Source organism: Dromiciops gliroides, chromosome 3 (assembly GCF_019393635.1).
Source record: "Dromiciops gliroides isolate mDroGli1 chromosome 3, mDroGli1.pri, whole genome shotgun sequence".
In the NCBI taxonomy this organism is placed as follows: Eukaryota; Metazoa; Chordata; class Mammalia; order Microbiotheria; family Microbiotheriidae; genus Dromiciops; species Dromiciops gliroides.
In genome coordinates, this window is record NC_057863.1 from 230,127,280 (window position 1) to 230,149,168 (window position 21,889).

Consider the following 21,889-nt stretch of genomic DNA (forward strand, 5'->3'; position numbering starts at 1 on the left):
GGATAGTATTTTCCTTCATTCCTTTGTACTCGTCTTGCATCATTTTGTTGCTGAGAACTGTATCATTCATAGTTGATTATCACTAAATGTTGCTGACCATTCAAGTTTGTATAAGTCTTTCCAGGTTTTTCCCCCCCAAAAATCTGCCTATTCTTCATTTTTTTTTAGCAAAATAGTATTCCATTACATTTATTTACCACAACTTGTTTAGTCATTCTCCAATCGATGGGTATGCCCTCAATTTCCAATATTTTGACACCACAAAAAGGGCTGCTATAAATATTTTGCACATGCATTGCATGATGCTCAAGTGTGATAGACTTAGTCTTCTTAGCAATACAATGATCCAAGACAATTCCAAAAGACTTATGATGGAAAATGCTCTACACATCCAATAAAATAAAATAAAATAAAAACCCCAAACTGTGGAATATGAATGCAGATTGAACTATGTTTCTCCTTTTTTTTCTTTTTTGAGGTTTTTCCCTTTTATTGTTATTCTTTCAAAACATTACTAATGCAGAAATATGTTTAACGTGATTGTATATAAAGCCTATATCATATCGCTTTCTGTCTTGGCGGGGAGAAGAGAAAGCAAGAGAAAAATTTGGAACTAAGAATCTTACAAAAACAAATTTTGAAAACTATCGTTACATGTAACTAGAAAATAAAATGTTTTTATGGTAAAAAAACAACCAAATGAATGAATGGATTATTTTAAAATATTAATATTTTGCAAATGTATGTACTTTTACATTTTTATGATTTTGGGGGGATACAGACTTAATATGTTATTGTTGGATGAAAAGATATCACAGTTTGCTTGCTTTTGGGCAAAATTCCAAATTTCTCTCTAGAATGGTTAGATCAGTTCACAACTCCGCCAACAGTATATATATATATATATATATATATATATATATATATATATATATATATATATATATATATATATGTGACATCTTTTCCACATATTCTCTGACATTTATCATTTGACTTTTTTTCATTATAGCCAACCTGACAGGTATGAGGTGATGCCTAAGAGTCATTTTAATTTGCAATTTCTGATCAATAGTGATTTAGAGTGTTTTTTCATATGACTATACATAGCTTTAATTTCTTTGTCTGAAAACAACCTGTCCATATTATAAGACAATATTGGGCTTTGCCAATGCCCAAAGGCCCCAGCTGGTATTGATCTGGACTGATTGGATTGACTGAAGACTTCACTGATTAACTCAATTAAAATTAATTCAATTTAAGTCATACCTGCCTGACTCTGAAGAGGGTGTGTTCTCAGAGGCTGTGGACTTTGACCTCAACATGGGACCACCCTCAAGTCCAGTGAACCAATGGATTTGGGTGATGCTAGCAAATTAGCTTGAACCAGTGTGTATGCACCACCTCTCCTCGGGGCTCAGAGGAAGCTGGGACAAGCAGTTTGTCTTGGGAAAAGGCTCTTGGTGGCAGAAGACTCTTGCAAGAAGCAGGCCAGGCTGTACTGTTATTTCTGCTGTAGGGTAAATAGGCCTTTTCTTAACTTTCTGAACTCCATGTGTTCTCTCTTTACTAACATTTAGTATGCTTTCATAAATGCTTAATGCCCAAAATTGGTGCTAAAGCTTCTAATTTATAAGTAAACCCTAGCTGGTTTTCCCTACACTTGCGACAGGAATAGGTGACCCATGCATTTATTTTTATTCGTCACAATATCCTCTGATCATTTATCAGTTGTGGAATAGTTTGTATTCTTATAAATTTGACTCAGTTTTCTGTATATTTGAGAAATTATGCCTTTATTAAATACATTTGCTATAAATATTGTTTCCCATCTTTCTTCTTTTACTCTAATTGTGGTTGCATTGGTTTCATTTGTAGAAAATTTTTATTTTATTTTATTATAATCAAAATTATTTGCATTTTTATAATGTTCCCTCTCTCTTATTAGGTCATGGATTCTTCACTTCCCCATAGATCTGACACATAGACTAGTCCTTGCTCTTCTAACTTGCTTATAGTGTCACCATTTATGTTTAAATCATGTACCCATTTTGACCTTATCTTGTTATACAGAGTGAGGAGATATACTTTTTCCAGTAACCATTTTTTTTTTACAAATAAGCAATGCCAAATAATTTCTATGATTACTGCTCCTAATAGTTTGTAAAATATGGAAATGTTTCTATCTTTTAATTTTTATTTGTTATTTCTTATTTCTCATGAGATTATAGAACTATTTTTTTTTCCTTCTACCCCGGATGTTAGCCTTACTTGGGGCAACAATCCTATCTTTCCTGGAGTGGGGTTTTGTATTGTGAAGCACAATCCTTTATCATTATATAAATGATCACTATGATATCCATTACTTCCAAAGGAAATTTCTGTCACATTTCCCATCCTTGGTAATGCACCTATGTCACCCTGATTTTTTACCCTTATAGTATAAAAATACCCACTACTTCCTTCCTAATCCTACTGATTTTACACTATTCCCTCACATCCCTCTATGAATGTTGAAAGAGGAAAAAAAAAACTTTTAGGTCTCTCATCATACCCATTCCATGTTGGAGTAAAAACCCAGTTGTCTTCTGTGGCTTTCCTTTTCCTTCCACTTATGAATTTCCTCTATGTTACTTCCCCATTCATCTCTAATAATGATGTACTTAAAAAGAAATATGGATTTGAATTCAAAGAATATTAATTTAATTCTTTCACTTGACTCACCTCTTTCTATTTTATCTGTCTTCTACATAAACCCCTTAGATCCCTTTGTCCTTTCTCAGTCTTTTCTTTTGCCCCATTTTGGTCCTTCAATCATTAAAAACAAGCGCTCTGTCTCACCTTATTATCATAATGCAATTTGTTTCATTGTTTATAATTTTCTTATTAACTATATTGTTCCAGTACTTATAATATTTCTTCATTACACATAATTCTGGCTTTTGCTTTTAGGAACATTATTTACCATATTAAGGAAAGATTTATTTATTACTGGGCTTTCTATTTTTTTTCAAAAGATTTGGGTCTTGGATTTGTCAAAAGGCATTTCTATATAAATAGACATACTCTTATATGACTTTATTATTTTTTATCAATAGTTTATTATATTTACTGTTTTCCTAATACTGAACTGTATATATATATGTGTGTATTCTTATAATAAAGCCAACCTAGATATGATATATGCTATAATTTATTCACAAATTCCTATAATCCTTGCAAATATTCTTTAAATTTGCATTTATATTGATTAGGGATGATAGTCTACAGTTATCTTTCTGTTTTGTTTCACCCTTGTTTATATATAAAGATGATATATGTATCTGAGAAGGAATTTCATTGGATCCTTTTTTTCCTATTTTTGCAAACTATTTATATAATGTTGTCCTTAAAGATGCTTTGGATGATAACAGCATTCCCTTGGAAATTTATCTTTTCCTTTTGTTTTCTTGCTGAGCTCATTTACAGCTTAGTCATATTCATTTTATGAGTGTTTATTCAAATTCCCATTCCTTGTTTTATTAATCTGATTATATTCTAAATTTATAACCTTTCATTTCATTTAAATTTTCGGTTCTCTTGGCTTATAAATAACTAGGCAAAGCAATTTCTAAGAATTTACATTTCAAATTTTTACAATCAAATTTTTAGGAAATATAATAGAGTAAGGTTTTGTACCTCTCAAGATAAATTATTATTCTTTTAATTCTATCTTCTGGAGCTTGCATGTCAATTCCCATTCTTTCCTTTTGAGCTCTCATTTTATTTGTAATACTATATTTTAACTTTTGCTTTAGTTTTTCCAAATATTTTAATGAAATTTGGGGGGAAATTGTATTGTGTGTGTGTGTGTGTGTGTTTGTGTGTGTGTGTTGGAAAGGGAGAGAGACAGACGGACAGACAGAGAGACACACAGAGAGAGGGAGAGACAGAGACAGAGAGACAGACAGAAAGACAGAGACAGAGGGATAGAGAGACAAAGACAGAGACAGATGTTTACCTATGTACAGTTATTGTTTTCTAGGTTTATGTCTTTTTGGTCCCTGGTTCCACAACATTTCTTGGTCATAAGAGTTTTCTTTTGCTTACACATTTTTCCAGCCTTCTTAAATTTTGATTTTGTGTCATAGTTAACTTTTAGGTTGTTCTACTCTCTAGGGTATTAGCACCGTTTACTCTAATTACAAAGTATTCTGTAATTCACAGTTATCATAGTTAGCTAAAAGCAGAGAACATGGTCTGATCCATGCTGTTGTCTGAACATTGCCTAGTGTAGGCCCTTAAGGTACCCACCCCTAGTTTCAGTTTCTGTTGATAAAACTGCAGGCTCCAGTTTTCTTTGATTCTTTTCTGGTTCACTGTCCTGTCTTCTTGCCCTGGACACATAGCTATATGATCCACGTTTCATTGACTTAGTCCTGGTTTGTGTACTGGAAGTCTCCCAGGCCAGAGATTTTTAGACCTTTCCTATTTAAGTTCTATCCTAATGCATGAAGACTTCTGGCTATCTCCTTAAATGACTCTTGTCTGGAAAAGTGAACTAACTGTAGCATCTCCGTGAATTTCTTAAACATTAATTGGTCTAGTGTTCTTTCTTCATCTTTGTTGAAGTAGGTGACTGATAGAGTTGGGTTCTTCTTCCATTTCCTTTTCATTCTTGGGAAAGTATCTACTTCTGTGTATTTGAAATCCAAATAATCAATTATATTTTTCAGAGCCTCTGGGATTTTTGGCAGCCTTCTCTATCATGTTGTTCTAAATTGCTTATTCTCCTTTTCTCATTCTTTCATCTGATTCCTTTCCTTTTTTCCAAACTAATTTTTCTTATTTTTTTTAATTTAATTTTTAAGTTTTTAGTGGGGCAATGAAGGTTAAGTGACTTGCACAGGGTCACACAGCTAGTAAGTGTCAAGTGTCTGAGGCCGCATTTGAACTCAGGTACTCCTAAATGCAGGGCTGGTGCTTTATTCACTGTGCCACCTAGCTGCCCCAAAAACTAGGCTCCTGAAAAATGCTTTCATTTTTTCAGATTTCATGCTTAAAAACATGTATTGGAAAAAAATGAAAGCCGCTTAAGAAGAAAAATAACTCAATATGAAAAACTATTATAATTACCCAGAAAAACGTTTTTCCTCCACCAACCTACAATAATAAAGAATTTGAAGTTCATTCTTTTTTTATTTTTGCAAACTTAATAATCCCCCCAAAGGGAGGTGCACAGTTCCCGGAAGTATTGCAATACCAGGTCAATGCGTGGAGTGAATGGAGCAAGCTCCTATTCCATCTCCCTGCTCCAAAAATCCATTTAATATATTGTCCTCGGATAGAGGACGTATCAGATATTAAACTGATAAGAACAATATACTACACTTGATCTTAGCCAAAAGGCCGAGAAGCGATCACTAATTTTTCTTATAACAATTTTATTTATCTTATAAAGCATTACAAAGTTTCTTGTTAATTGTTTATTATTCTGGGCATCTTGTACACCATTTTGTTCCACATTCTTTTCTACTGGGATATTTAGGTAACTTTTAAAAAGAATAATATTACTTACGGAGTTATCTTATTATGACAAATTTGCTCATTTTTTCATTCTTTATGACTCTTACTGATTATTATTTGTTTAGAAGTTACATTTATTTTCTTGTAATTCATTTTTATATTTTACCTTTCTCTTCTCTACTTTTTTTTCATAGCAGTTGCACACTTTTCTCTCCCACTTCCATCACTATGCTATATGTTTTTCCTTGCCATTTATCTTCTGCAGTTGGGTTTTGCACATTTATCTTCTGCAGTTGGGTTTTGTGGGAATCCACTTAGTCTTTTAGTTAGAAGGAATACTCTATGGCTAGAGGATTCTAGATACTTTTATATGTCCTTTCCCTCAAACCTGAAAGTCCATTTTATTTTATTTAGTGCGTTGTAAAGGGTCACTGTTTTTAAGGAAATATATAGAGGTCACCAAGGCTGGATTGGAACATAACAATTTCAATAGATTGTGTCTGGTCTTTTACATATGAGTATTCTGGAAGTGGTTGAACAGAGTAAGAGATTCAGGAAAATTGATCATTTGCGTTATTTTCAAAAGACATTTCATTAAGTACACATTTTCTTTTCTGTTCTTCTTGTTATAATATTAATTACTATATATTTGGCAAAACACTTATTTTTAGTTCGGGGTGTTAAAATTATTCTGAAAACAAGCATCTTGCTGATGATGATAATATCTGTTCTAATCAATGTTACATCAAATATTCTTTATAAAATTCATATATGAATAACTTTTTAAATTCACCACAAAGAGTCCCATGGGAAATAAAGAGGACACTTTACCCTTCAAAATCTTCTCTCTCCACCAACTTTACCTAGGTCCAGGTAGCATGAGTCTGGACTTTGATTTTATGATATGAAATGATTGCAAATTATATTCTAAGTTTAGCAAAACAGTAATTATCACTCAGTTGAAAATATGAATATGATTATAATATAACTGCATGAATATGATATAATTTAACTAGTTTTATTGTGTGACTTGTAACCTAACTCTGAAGGAGATTGATTCTAAAACAAGAGAAATAAATAGGAACATTAGCAGTATCATTTGAAATAACCTATACCTTTTCCAATTTGTTTCTTTAAAAATATTGATGCATTTTGTTTTAACACATGAATTTCATTCTTGCAGTTAATAATTACTTTATTTTTATCTGTGTATATGTAAAGATTGCATCCCCCCTCTTGCCCAAGCTAAAAGTGAGAAAGCAAGTCATGAATAGGAAGAACAAGTCTCACTACTGATCAGCATAAAAGTTTCGACTTGTTCCTGGTCCAGGTTTCAGACCTGAGACTGTTCCCCCTTTCATAGACATCCTGATGACCATTCTGTACCAGATTCTAACTATGTTAATATGCCAAAGTTAATACCCCTATGGGCATAGCTCACTGTAAATATCACAGAAATCTAAACCTCAAGAGATTTGTTAGCCTCAAACTCCTTAGAAGCTAGGATTATGAGTATATACCATCACTAGTGTCTTAATAGAAAGTATGTGTGTTTAAATATCACTAATACAGAATTAACCTTCATTATTTTATTTTACTTATATTCTTTAGGTTACTTTTAGTGTAGTCATTGTACACTTTGCTCTTTTGGGTTTAATTTCTTTATACTGCATGCATTCATATAAATTTCTCTATTTTTTCTGATTCTTTATATTCAGCATTGAATATAGTAGCATAATATATTATTATAGCCTTGTACTAACTTTGTTAACATCTTTGCAAATAGTGATCACTGTTGACTATTTTGAAAAGAAGACCACATGTTGGCATGTATGTATATGTATTCTTACATACACATATGAATATATGTGGTTATATGCATATATTGTATCTTATCCTGACCTCTCCAAAAGGTATACAAGTTTATGATTAATGCTAAAAAACAAAACAAAACAAAAAGGGGCAGCTAGATGGCACAGTGGATAAAGCACCAGCCCTGGATTGAGGAGGACCTGAGTTCAAATCTGGCCTCAGACACTTGACACTTACTAGCTGTGTGACCCTGGGCAAGTCACTTAACCCTCATTGCCTTGCAAAAAACAAAAACAAAAACAAAACAAAACAAGTTTATGATTAATGCTGATGGAAGGAGGCCACATTGATTAAATTATGTATCCTTGAAATATTTAAGTATCTTTCACAATTCTAAAAAATATTGGAAATATTTTATTACTTCTGGGTTATGTGGTCACTGCAATGGAGGACTAGACATTTTCTTGGATCTTCGCAACCTTTCAAACTTCTCCGAAACATAATATGCACAAGAAATATAGCAATTTCAGTTGTCTACATTGGGGAAAATAACAATAAGACAAATGTGTGATCCTGGGCAAGTCACTTAACTCTTATTGCCCTGCATAAAAAAAAATTTAAAAAGAGAAATCATAATCTCTCTATAAACAATCATATTGATCTCAAAGAAAGCAGAGACAATTTAAGGGTAATAAAACTCCTAGACAAACATGACAAATCAAAAATCTTGATCACCACAATGAGAAATATAAGGAAATTGTCCAGAGCTTCTGAAAACAGAAAAAAAGTGTTAATCAAAAGAATCCCCAAATCACCCCCAGGAAAAGCTCTATTATCTTGATAAAATCAAGAGAATTGATTGAGAATAAAATCAAGAATAAAGACACAGAGGGTCAGAGAAGATGATCAACTTACTCCAGGTTGCACAGTACATAAGGATCAGTGCCAATTCAAAGTCTAGTCTTCTGTTCCCATCTTTCAGAGGTCTTTTAACTATACCATGTTTCTGGAGCTGAAAGTCAATTCAGACTGTTCTTATGCTAGCTACTATAATATATATTTGTATTGACATCAATGTTGGTACATATGGATGTCTCTATATATTTATATATGTATAGAGATTGAGATAATATCATATACAATATCTAACATTAAGAAATATATTTTATATATAAGATATATAGATACTGTTCCTTAAAATATCAACATAAATTTGTTGCATATTCCAATGTGGATATTATTTTGGTAAACCAATAGGAAGATGTGAGTTCAAATATCAACTCTGACATATACCTGCTGTGTCTCTGATGAGTACTTTAATCTTTCATGCCCTAGAACACTCCCAGGTCTACAATGATAAGGATGATTAGGGAGTTTTTGCTTTGTTTTATTTTCCAGAGAATTCACTAGATAGGTTTCAGTGAGATTCTCCTCCTACACACATACACATATACACAAAAACATGTGTAAGTTTTGTCTTTTAAAACATAATTTCTACATTCCCTTCTCTATTTTCTATGCTAATTACATTCATAAATGAAATGCACAGAAAATCTAAAATATTGCATTAACTTCTAGTTTAAGCATTATTTTGCAGCTCTTTTGAATGTTGCTAGCAGATAGAGAATAATCTAACATTATTTAAATCAATAGTAGCATAGTATAATAAAAGAATCTCTGGATGGAGAAATTGGATGTTCTGGAGTCATCTTCCAGCTCTGGATGACCTATCATGTCATTCAAACTTCCTCAGTCACAGTTTCTTCATATGTTAATAGGAATAAGTATACCACTATACATCTACATACCTCACAAGGGTTATAATGAAGAATACTTTACTACTGCAATGTTCCATACTTTCTTCAATTTGGCTTCATTCCACTAAGCCCTTCCCACCTTCAGAAACAATGACTACTTAATTTTGGAAGGGATTTATTTATAAATAGTAAACAATAAATATGAATTATATCCTGATGTTGAATATATTTTGGTGCAATTACTAATGGACAGAAATCAGAGAGAATAAGAGTCAGAGATCTATATAATCCACAAACTACATAATTAATCCCTAAGAAAAAAACAAATTAGAAATGAGACCTTCACAGTGAAAAGTGGTCTTCCAGGTACAACTTGAGTCTCTGTCTATATCTATGGATCATTCTTTCAAAACTTCCTAGCAGAGCTACATCTATTAATCCCAGATGTTCAAGTGCCACTGTAAGTGATCTCTCTGAGAATATCTTAAAGAATGTAGATATTATAACATTTATAGCAACATTGTCCACAATGTTGAAGCAATAAATGTCTATTTGTACATTTTATGGTATTTTTTCCTACTCTTTGCTTAGTTCCCACTTTCCATTCAACTCTCTTAAAAGGAGGTGACAGCTGTGTATATACACCCAGAAAATGGGGCCAAGAAATAAAGACCGTCTGTGCCTCCAGAGAAAAATGAGCTACATGGACCTGACAAAGGTCTTTTTTTTTTTTTTGCTTTATTTTCCTTATGATCTAGTAAAGACATAATATAGACAAAACATTGCATGATTAATGAAAAGGGGAAGTCTGATTATTTATTTGCTTGCTGACTTAGGTTTGCCAGTTTATTTATTACAATTTCCAACGGACTGTGTATTGTTTATTATAAGATGATATAGTGCATAGTGTCCTACTTTCTTTAATAAATCAGAGTAAAATATAATATTACTTTTATTGAGACAATTTTTAAAGGGTCAAAGCAGTACAACCAAGGTTTCTAGTGTTAGAATGAAGTAAGAATATCTAACATGCATGTTTACTTCACATACACATAGGTCATCTATCTGCCTAAATTAAGTGGGATGTCCAAGTAAAAAGAAAGTAAACATTGGAAGGCTCTCTAACCAATTTTTTCTCTCCTTATCCCTGAGGCCATGCCATAGCAGGAACAAAATAATTTGCATTTTCAGCTATCATATAACATATACTGGAAGAATAACGTAGAAGACATAAGTTTAATTGAATATGTTACTACAATCCACCAGCATTCAAGTCTAATACATCAAAATTTTATTTTATTGAGCCTAGAAATGTGATGAATCATATTTATTATTTTTGAGGATACTTTAAAATTATTTTGGCTGTGCTAAGAAGATCTAATAATTAAGGACCTAAGGAAAATTAACAAATAATATTTATTTTAGTGTGAAAGTGTCAACAAAGGTATATTCCACTAGTTTGCTAATTGATGATACACATCAGTCATTTGGTTTGTGATCTCCTGGCATGATACCTATTTTACATAGCATATTTTATGTTGCCTTTGCTAATTTAAATGTGTTCTAATTTAGCTGCCCCAATCCTTTTTTAAAGAGTGCTTATCAACATAATGAAAGGGATAGCCTTATGGTGGCTTCCTTCTTCTATGGGACATAGTCAGAATTTTTCACAAACAAGTGAAGGATCTCAAGCCGTGTCTTTAGATTATTTGGATTTCTTTTTTTTTTTCTTTTTTCCCTCAGGGCAATGAGGGTTAAGTGACTTGCCCAGGGTCACACAGCTAGTAAGTGTCAAATGTCTGAGGCCAGATTTGAACTCAGGTCCTCCTGAATTCAGGGCCAGTGCTTTATCCAATGTGCCACCTAGTTGCCCTATTTGGATTTCCCTATATACAGATTGTGTCTCTTTTTTAGAAATATGGATTAGAACTGCATATACATGCAATATCATCATCATCACTAGCATTTACATAGTACTTTAAGTTTCAGTAAGCACTTTACATATGTTATATACAGCATGTAACTGTATGAGATGTTTGAGTTGCTGAAAAGTATTCTTTTTTGTATTGGTATAAGGAGTTGTTACTCAAGCACAGTAAGCATTAATTCAGATTAGCAGTAGAAGGAACTGTTTAAAGCAAAGGCTATGTTCAACATGACACTTTGATAGAAAGTTTATGAGACTAAAAAAAAAAGAAAAAGGAAAAGGAAAAAATCAATGAAGTCTATGGCTCCAGAAGTCTGAATGGACCTAGATAGATAGGTAAACAGACAGACAGACAGATAGATGATTGCTTGATAGATACCTGTATAAACATAAATACACACATATGCATACATATAAATGTATATTCATATGTGTGTATATGCATATATGTTTAGATCTTGGGACTTAAGGTGACTGCATGTGCTTCACACAGACATTATCATGCTGGTAGGACAGTATAATTATGTTTCATGGGTGAAATGTCCATCTAATATTGAATATGTGTTTTGTTTTTTTCAATAAATATTCTTGTACAGATTTACCATTAATGAGTGATTTATAAATGTAGATGCACTAATCCAGGACTTCTTAAACTTTTTCCACTTGTGACCCCTTTTTGCCCAAGAAATGTTTACATGAATCCAGGTACATAAGTATATAAAATTGGCATACAAATCACAAATATTTACTGTCAATTTTTTGCAACCCCCACTTTAGTTATGCAACCTCATATGGGATCAGATCCTACAAAGCTAGAAAGTATTGTACAGTCATTTCCATGATGTGTTATAATCTAAGAACTAGCCTAGATAAATATAGCATCTAATAATGCTTGAAGGATTTACAATTTGCATGAATGACAGGCATGTTCACACTGAGGCAATCATGGAACCTTGAAGTATTGAATTAACTTTCATCACTCTACCATCAATCAGTTATAAAGTAAGTTCTGAGAAAATAATTACTGTATCTCAAATAGGAACAATTGGTAGAGGTTACAGAGAGGCAAATTTAGAGTTGATTTAAGGGGAAAATATTCCTAACAATCAGAGAGATCCAATAGTAGAATGGGCTGCCATGGGAAGTAGTTGGCTCTCCTATCATTTATGAATTTACAGTCTGTGACTTGGATTTATATATCACTTACTAATTCTAGAAAAATCATTTAACTTCTCTGGGCTTCAATTAATCCACATGAAAAATAAAAGTATTAGGGGAGATAATTAATAAAGGCTGTGTGTGGACAGTTTGAAGAAAGGGTAGATAGTATTGGATTTGCAGTTAAGAAGATCTGAGTACAAATCCTGATTCAGACACTTCCTGGCTATGTCACCATTTGCAAGTCATTTAACCTTTATCATCATTAATTCTCTCACCTATGAAATAAGTATAATAAAAGCATCTAGTTCATAGGTTTGCTATGAAAATCAGTAAATCGGTCAATCAAATAGTCAAATACTGTGTGCCAGGGACTATGCTAAGTCCTGGCAAGACAAAATGTAACGTATCAAATACTTTGTTAAACCTAAAACATAATAGTAATGCTAGCTAACAAAAATCCTACAATGTTCCTATATCCTCACCAAAAAGACATACCCCAAACCAATAATAAAATATAGCTCTCAATTATTTAATTACTTATAAATTCTAAGTGTTTTCTGTTTTGAATGAGATCTTATTCCTGTGTAATTTGCCCTCTACTGAAAATATGGTATGAGGAAAAGCTATGTGGATTTATTTAACTAATATAGACTGGAGGGAGCCTAAGAGGAGAGGAAGAGCCTAAGAATATGGGATATAGGGGCAGGTAGGTGATGCAGTGGATAGAGCACTAGCCCTGGATTCAGAAGGACCTGAGTTCAAATCTATCCACAGACACTTGACACTTAGTAGTTGTGGGAGCCTGGGCAATAACATTGGATAAAAAAAGGCCTGGGAATATTTTGCTCTCATCTTGCAGTACAGCTATACAGAGATACATGAGGACTCATCCTTTTCTTGCCTTTTAAATTTTGAAGACTATGTGAAAGAGAGGATAACTCCTCCAATGCTTACTGTCTCCCATCTCAGCCTCATCCTGCCACACACACACACACACACACACACACACACACACACACACACACACACAAACATGCTTCCCCCAAATAGGCAGAAGTTGAAGACAGAACTTGTGAGAAAGCCTTTGGATAAGGAGACTTCAAAGTTGATTTTGTAAGTGGCTACTGGGTTTTATAAATGAAGATCTAATAGATTTTCAAGTGTACCTGTTTAATTTTTCTTCCTTTTAAAAACATACTTTCATGATCTTATGAATTCTCTGCTTATCAATGTGGAATCAGACATGGTGTGATGTAGAGGCGGCTATTGTTAAATATGAGAGTTGCTCAAGTTTCCTGGGAGGATGTGATTTGAAAAGGGAAGTGAGAAATCTGAAGTGTACTTCAGTAGATCTTGCCATGAGAATTTTTACTTTAAGGTGAGATATATACCTTATCTGATCTTCCCAACCATTCTGTGAAAAAACTAGTGTCACACTATGTGATCCATTCTGCAAATGAGGACAGAGTGGCTCAGACTGGTCAAAACCATTGCTCTTACATGTCTGCTTACTGAGCAAACCAAAAGTCACCTAGCCAGTAAGTAATAAAGGCAAGACTTGATTCTAACATCTTCCCAATCTCATACCATTTCACTAAGTCAGACTTAATCCAAAGGGGCCTATAGAGAGTTTTATCTTTCTAGGAATTTGGATCTCAAGAGAGTCAAAATGATGTGTATGCCTTTAGTATAGGATAGACTAGTGATTCCCATAACGTTGCTCAGAGACCCCTGAGAGTCCCAAGGACTATTTCACAGACTGCATTGGAGTAAAAACTCTTTTCATAATAGTACTAGGATGCTTTTATATCTAATATAGTAAATATTGATAAATATAACGCAAAAGCAAAAGTTTTTTCATGTTCTTGGTAATTTTAAGAGTGTAAAAAATTCCTAAAACCATACAGTTTGAAAACTTCTGAAGAAAAAGAGATTATGTTAAATGAATAGGCTGTAGTTTTAAGGATAAATATATTAAGGGGTTAGAATGTTTTATATTCAGAAGTATAATAATAGCAAGAGATAGTGAATGATAATGGATAAACAACTAGCCTTGGAATCACAAAAATCTGGGTTAAGATTTTCCTATCAGATACTGTCTGTGTGACCCTGGATAAACCATTAAATCATTCAGTGCTCCAGAAAACACCTCTAAGACTACAAATAGTTTAAGTTTTTGAAGCATTTTTTCACAATAATTCTGTCATGTGGGTGAAAAGATGATTGTTTCCCTTATTTTACAGAGGAAGAAATAAAAGTTAAGACTTGTCCATAGTGAAGGAAGATTGGAGCTGCCTGGGAGTCAAACCTAGGTCTTTTAGCTGAATTCAAGGTTCTTAGCACAATAACTTTTTTTTTTTTTTTTAGTGAGGCAATTGGGGTTAAGTGACTTGCCCAGGGTCACACAGCTAGTAAGTGTTAAGTGTCTGAGGCTGGATTTGAACTCAGGTACTCCTGACTCCAGGGCTGGTGCTCTATCCACTGTGCCACCTAGCTGCCCCAGAACAATAACTTTTGACCTTGGAAATAAATATTTCAGGAGTTGGTAAGGATCATATCATTGACCAAGAGTTTAGGAAGTAGGATTCTGGTGTTCCTGGATGGGATGAAGCAGAAATAAGGGAAAGTCTTAACTTAAACTTACCAATACTAGAAATAATTCTTAGAGGAAATGAAATTTCAGCGACTTCAATTTGATGGTTGTAGAAGGGCTACTCTTAGAATTTGGCAATTATTAAGGAGCCTTCATAAAAAGTTTCTTCATGAGGGCTAAATGATCACCAAGATCTATTCACTTATTTATTCTTCAGTCATTTTTATGCTTAACTATGCCTGTGGTTTTGAAAATTTTTTGATTGTATACCTTTCTCAGTTTTTTTAAAAAAGAATATCTATCCCATCTTAAAAATATTTGCTTATTAATAAAATGTTTATATTATATTATATATTTGCTTATTTCCATATTTTGATTATAAATTAGATGCATGTACTATTAATGTACATTTTAAGATGCACAAAAAATAAAATTTAAAAATGTGAATAATATGTGATCCAAGGAATTACTGAAATTTTTCAAGTAGGGAAATTACATGGTTAGACCTGTATTTCAGGGGGAAACTCCTTGGTAGCTGTATGAAGGAGAGTTTGAGACTGGAGAAAGGAGAGTCTTGAGGCAGGTAGACTCATTCAGAGCTTTCTGAAATAGTTCAGGTGATAGGTTGAGGTCTGACCTTGGATTTTGGCTATGTGAATGAAGACAGACAGATAGAAGTGAGAACTGTGAGACTAGAACTAAGAACTAATTGAATATATGGGGTGAGGGGAAATGAGGAGTGGAAGCTGACACCTAGGATGTGATATCCTGTGTGCTTGGAATGTTGGTGGTGCCTTGACAGCAATAAGAAAGTTTAGAAGATTGATTGATTGATTGTTTGAAGGAGAGAGGAGTAGTGTAATGATATCTATAATCAAGATCATAATCCATCCATATGTGCTCTTCTTATATGACTCACTCTGTGATTACATAAAATGAAAAGAAGGCAAGAGGACTTTTGCTCAGTGGCAAAAACTCTCAAAGGTAGGACTCACTCATGGAAACCCTTGTGATATTGGACCAAAGGATGTAGGGGACATTTACCTTGCCTGGATACTCTGAAATGGTTACAGGAGACTCACAAGGGGGTAGAGTTGGGATCAGAGGGAAATAGCAGAGAGGAGGAGCATGGAGGTCAGAGTGGTTATATTGGAGATAAGCCTCCAAATTTCATATCAATACAAGGATATTCCATCTTCCCAGCCTCCAAATGGTTTATTGCAAATCCCCTGAGATCAGTTCTCTGTTCACCTGAAGTAAGGCATGACCCTCCAGGGGACCCCAGCCCCAACTTTAGAAACCACTACTCCAGACTATTTTAAAATTTGTATATGTTCTGAAATCTACATGTTTTAAAGTTCTGAAGGTTCCATTTATTCTTTGAAATTCTTCATAAAAAGAAGAAAATATAACTTTTTCATATAGGAATAATGTACAAATAACTATTTCACTGAAGCAAAAAGATATAGTAGAAAGAGCCTAGATTTGGATTTAAATTCTGGCTTTGATATTTAGAAGGTATGTGACCACAGCCAAGTTTCTGAATTTCACCAAGCTACAGTTTCCTAATTTAAAAATAGGAGTATTACTTGTATTAACCACCTCACAAGGTTATTAGAGAAAAGCACTTCTAAATTTCAAAGTACTTTAAAAATATAAGTATTTTCTTATTAAATAAATATAAAATTATCATTTTCTTTCATTATAATGTAGCAGGGCAATTGCTGGTGCTTCTGCTATGTTTGTATAATTTTTTAACAAGATAAGTTGATGAATATCTCTTTTTTTCCAGTTACAACTTAAAGACACCTCTGTGCATTCTATAAATAATTAATTAATTCAAAATAGCAGTCTTTTATCATAATGTTTGCTTGTGTATCTTCATATTAACATGTGTGGGAATTGTTCAGTTATTTTCAGAAATTGTATTTTTGCAACCTAATATATTTCTTTCAGCCTGAATAACATTAAGAATCCAAGTCAGACATAGAAATGATGCTCATCCAAATATAGAAGCCCCAAATACATTTATTTATTTTCAAGGTCAGAATTCAATTATAGCCCATTCTATGTGATTTTTCTGTATTCATGGATTGTTGCCAAAGAAATATGAAATACTGTTGATCACCTATCACCTTGAATACTGAATCACAAAAAAATATAGAGGAATTGAGGGATTTTCTACAACATTGCAAAGTTGATTCTGGTCAGATATAGGGAATGTGGCATTGCTTTGATTTTTTTACAGATTTATTTTATTTTCAATTCATGGAACAAAACAAGCATTTTCATAACACTGTATAATGAAAAAAACATTTCACATGAAACTACAAATCTACCATGTACAACTTATTATTCATTTTAAAATTATCATGTAAATTTCTTTTTTCTTTATTCTTACCCCCTACCCAGAGATGACTACCATTAGACACACACATATATGTCTGTGTGTATGAAAATGTGTACACACATATTTTTGTATGTGTGAAATTAATCTGCATATACTTCTATTTATCATATTTATCCATTTTTCTCTGGTTACAGATAGCATCTTTCTCATAAGTCCTTTATTTTAATTTTGTTATTCATAAGAATCAAAATGATGTAGTCACTCAAAGTCCTTCTTAAAATAATATTGCTATTACTATATACACCGTTCTCTTGGTTCTGTTCTCTTAGCTCTTTTATAGCTAGCACTTTAAGATTTATAAGGCACTGTATATAAGTTAACAAAATCTCATTTGATCCTCCTAACTGTACAAGATAGATGCTATTATCCTCATTTTGCAGATGGTAGGAGACCAAGTCTAAATGATGTTAAATGATTTGCCTAGTATAACACAGATAGCAAATATATGAGAACAGATTTGAACTCATCTTCTTGACTTTATGTTCAGTACCCTCCCCCACTACAGTGCCTACCTCACTGCTGGCTAACGTGAGTATTTGTCTATGTGTTGGGAATATTTTTAGAGTTCTTCCACCAAAACAAATTCCTGATTCTTTTTTTAAAAAAAGTGACTTCAGAAATGATTTTAGGCAACTTGAAAAATAGACAATGTTGGTCTTTGTACACCAGTTTTTTCCATTTTTTCTATTTTTTTCACTTAATGGTAGCCCTCAACTGCTCTATATTTTTGTGATCTTTTTCTCCTAAGCTGCCCCTGATCTCATGTGAAAATGTGAAGTTAAAGGAAATGGAGATTTTAACCTAGAGAACGAATACTTAGAGAGAGTAGGGCATGGTAGGAGTCTTCAAGTATTTTAAAGGACTATCACATGGAAAATGATAAATTAGGTTCATTCTGTTGCCTTTAGAAGACAAAATTAGGAGAAATTTGTGGAAGTTGCAAAGAAGTCACATTTCTATTTGATACATAGGATAGCCACTGAACACCTAGAGATGGTAAAATCACAGGTTTTAACTGTAAAGAATTAATTGTTATTTGATGTTTTTATGCCTTGGAATGCACTGGCCTGGGGCTCCACAAGCCGCATGGTGCTCCACCCACTGGTTATAGCCATTGCCATGGTGCTGGCACCTCACGTCATCACCACTTGCTGATGCCTACATGAGCCTGGCAAAATTATAATGATTGGAAGCCTAGTGAGGGCAGTCATGTGACTGTCAGAGTGGCCATCCCATTGTCTGGGGCTGTATGGGGGTTTTCTGGGATTGGGGGAGGAGAATTAGGCATTCTAGCTAGAGGCTGGGAGGTGACAGGAGTTCTGCTGCGTATTCTCAGCTGATTCCTGGGAGGTGGTATATTTTCAGGTTGTATAATTTCCCTTTCCCCATTTTATTTCCTTTCCCTTGATCCTACTGATCCTGTTTGTGCTTTTTTTTTTTAAAGTTTGTTATTGTTAAAGTAAATCCTGTTCTGTTTTAAGGGAGGCTGCCGGTCTCCTTCCTTGTCCCAATATTGCAGCGAGCCGCTTAGCTAACACTCCCCATTTAAAAATTGGTCCCCACATAACCAAAATGAAAATGGGGGAAAAAAGACTATGTGAAATCCTTTGCTGTTGACTCCATATGACCTAAGGTCGATCTAATTCTAACCATAAATTTATTGATAATCCCACAGATTATTATAATACTAGTCACATCCCAGTATAAGCATATGAAAAAGATGTGATGCCAATTTAAAGTGGATAACCATCTGTGCCTATGAGTGAAAAAACTTATTTTGTCCTTAACTTCTTCCACCCTTATTTGATACAATTCTCTTATCATTCCTATGAAAGAAGGAGACTCTGTTCCTCAACTAAGTAATTATTCATTGTTTATAGAGAGGCTTGGTACAATAGCTGCCCATTGGAACAATGTTTCTACATGTTTTATAGAATTGAAATCAGAGATGCTGATCATTGTTTTTCTCAGTGTCCTTTATACAAAGATCCATGTGAAAAATCCTTACTTTAGCTTCATTCTAGGAAATAAACAGGTCCACAGATGAATTTCTGTGCTTCTATTGCCAGCACATGGAAATCAAGTTTCCTTACATATTTCCATTTTCTGCATTAGCTGCCTGATAACTTAAAGCAAAAGGTATCCATGCATGTTTTCTTTTAGCACAGGATCTGGCATTTAGCACACAATTAATACATACTAAATGACTCACTACTTAGCTCTAGTGCTAGAAAACATGTACTCCTGCTTCCTTACATGATTTCTTCTTTGTTTCCTCTTTGAATGTCAGGTCAAGTTAGAGTATCTTTGCCTTTCTGGAAAGGCCAGTTTAAGATTACAGAATTAAAAAAAAAAAGATACATGGGGACAGCTAGGTGGCACAGTGGATAGAGCACTGGCCCTGGACTCAGGAGTACCTGAGTTCAAATCTGGTCTCAGACACTTAACACGTACTAGCTGTGTGACCCTGGGCAAGTCACTTAACCCCAATTGCCTCACTAAAAAAACCCCAAAAAACAAAACAAAACAAAACAAAATACATGGAATCCTTGAAATAAATTATAATGATCAAAGCAAAATGAAGTCAGATTCTTCCCAGTGTCAGAATAGCTAAGAATTTAATATTGCTTTCTGAAAGGAATCATCAATCAATGACAAGCCTATTGTTACTGTAACTATAGTGTGAGGGGAAAAAAAAAGCTTTGATTTTTCAAATGGCTTATAAAGAAACCCCTGTATTTGTGCATGTTTATATGTGACATTAAGGCATGGAATTTTGCTACTGTTGCTACAGAATGGATGCTAATTACAATTTTCCTAAGGATCTTACATCCATTCAAAAGATTTTTATAAAGTGACTCCAGTGTGCAAACTAGACTACTTGTCATATTCTCTACATGTTTTTGTTTTTCTTAACTCAATGCTGGTGCTTTTCATTCATAACCTATACTTGGTATACTTCCCCTACTATCTCCACCTCTACCTGCTGAAATCCCACCCATCATTCATAATCAAATTCAAATGAGAATACCTTAGTGAAATCTCCCTGAATCTACTCAGTTGGAAACTATTTTTGCTTCCTTGGACCTAGCATGGTTTTTAGACATGTAATTTCATAACGGTGAAACTACTTTCACAATTATAGAACAACAGTTCATACACTAAGAGATTTAGAGCTAAAAGGGACCTTATAGGTCATCTATTCTAATACCATTATAGCTGTAATTAATAATTCATAGAGAGTTGCCTAGAGTCAGTTAGAATTACGAAACTCACTCATCATGATGAGAACAATATGTGACACAGGCAACAGGTCTTCCTGACTTAAAAACTGATCCTTTATCAACTATGCTATGCTGATCTTTCACAAAGTCATATTTTTTGTGTATCTTGAGCATTTATGTTTTATTTTATATTACAGTTATTTTTTATAATTATTAACCACATAAGGTTAATAATAGATTCATGGGCAAGGTAAATGGGTCATTATTTTTTTCCCAAAATAACTTTTACAGTGTTCTATACATAGTGGATACTTAAATGTTTCTGGAATTTTCAAGACAAGTCTTCAAACTTGAAAAATTAACTTATTCTGTGTGACCACAGAAGAAACAAATAAGAAATAAAGGCCACAGAGAGATGAATTTCTACTTCTATAAAAGATGTATGTTATTGGGGTAATTAAGTAAAAAAATCACAATGGAATCATGAGATGTCTCATTATTATTTGATTTTTACTTAATGTTTGTTGTGTTCTATTTATTATAAAGAATATTATAGCCTATACTCCCTTTAGAGTATGTGTAGATATGTATCTGTTTATCATACATTCTATAGTTTTGAATTAAAGGCATTAATAACTTTGGGATTTCTTTACATCTTTTTAATGGAATTAAAAATAATGAGCATTTGGTTTTAAGATACAGTTGAAGAATTTTGAAAATCCTATCCCATCTTTAAGCTACTTATAAAAACCTTCTATAAGTTTTCATGTCATGAATTCATTTCTTGGTCTGTTGGTTGTTTCCTGTTAGTTTAGTTTTCAGACAAGACATAATTCAATTATTAAAAAGAAATCAACATCCATGCCATTACACAAACCCCAAACTTCAAAACCACTTTGCTTTTTTTTGGTATGTGTAGAATGATGTTTCAGGATCATACTTTCATGTAGACCCAGAAGTAGAAACAGGAAATAAGGGTAATTTATGACTACTCTTCTTTTCTTTTTCTTTTTTATTTCTTTTCTTTTTTTTTGCAGGGCAATGGGGGTTCAGTGACTTGCCCAGGGTCACACAGCTAGGAAGTGTCAAGTGTCTGAGGCCGGATTTGAACTCAGGTACTTCTGAATCCAAGGCCAATGCTTTATCCACTGTGCCACCTAGCTGCCCCCTATGACTATTCTTCTACAGGGCCATTTTACATTAAAGTGAAAGTAAAATATGTCTATACACTTACACCAACAAATTATTTCTCAACAAGGAAGAAAGAGAGAATAATACAAACAAGAACAAAAATGCAAAATCTATTTGCGAATATTGGTGTACAATCAACAAAATATTTACAATATACAAGATGCAAAAGAATAATTGTTTTATTTATTCTTTGTCCTATGTTTTATTTTTCTTTTCTTGCTTTTAATTTTCACATTTTCTTATATTGCTTTTAATTTTCAAAGTCTTATCTTCAGTGCTGTTTTGGGGTTGATGTGTCATTTTAAGTTT

The 21,889-nt window shown here is 33.3% G+C and overlaps 1 non-coding gene across 1 annotated transcript; it reads right to left on the reverse strand.

The window, feature by feature from the left end:
- Positions 1-5,208: 5,208 nt before the first annotated feature.
- LOC122752016 lies at positions 5,209-5,400 on the reverse strand. The gene has a single exon (XR_006355826.1). It is a non-coding gene; the product is annotated as a U2 spliceosomal RNA (small nuclear RNA).
- Positions 5,401-21,889: the final 16,489 nt, after the last annotated feature.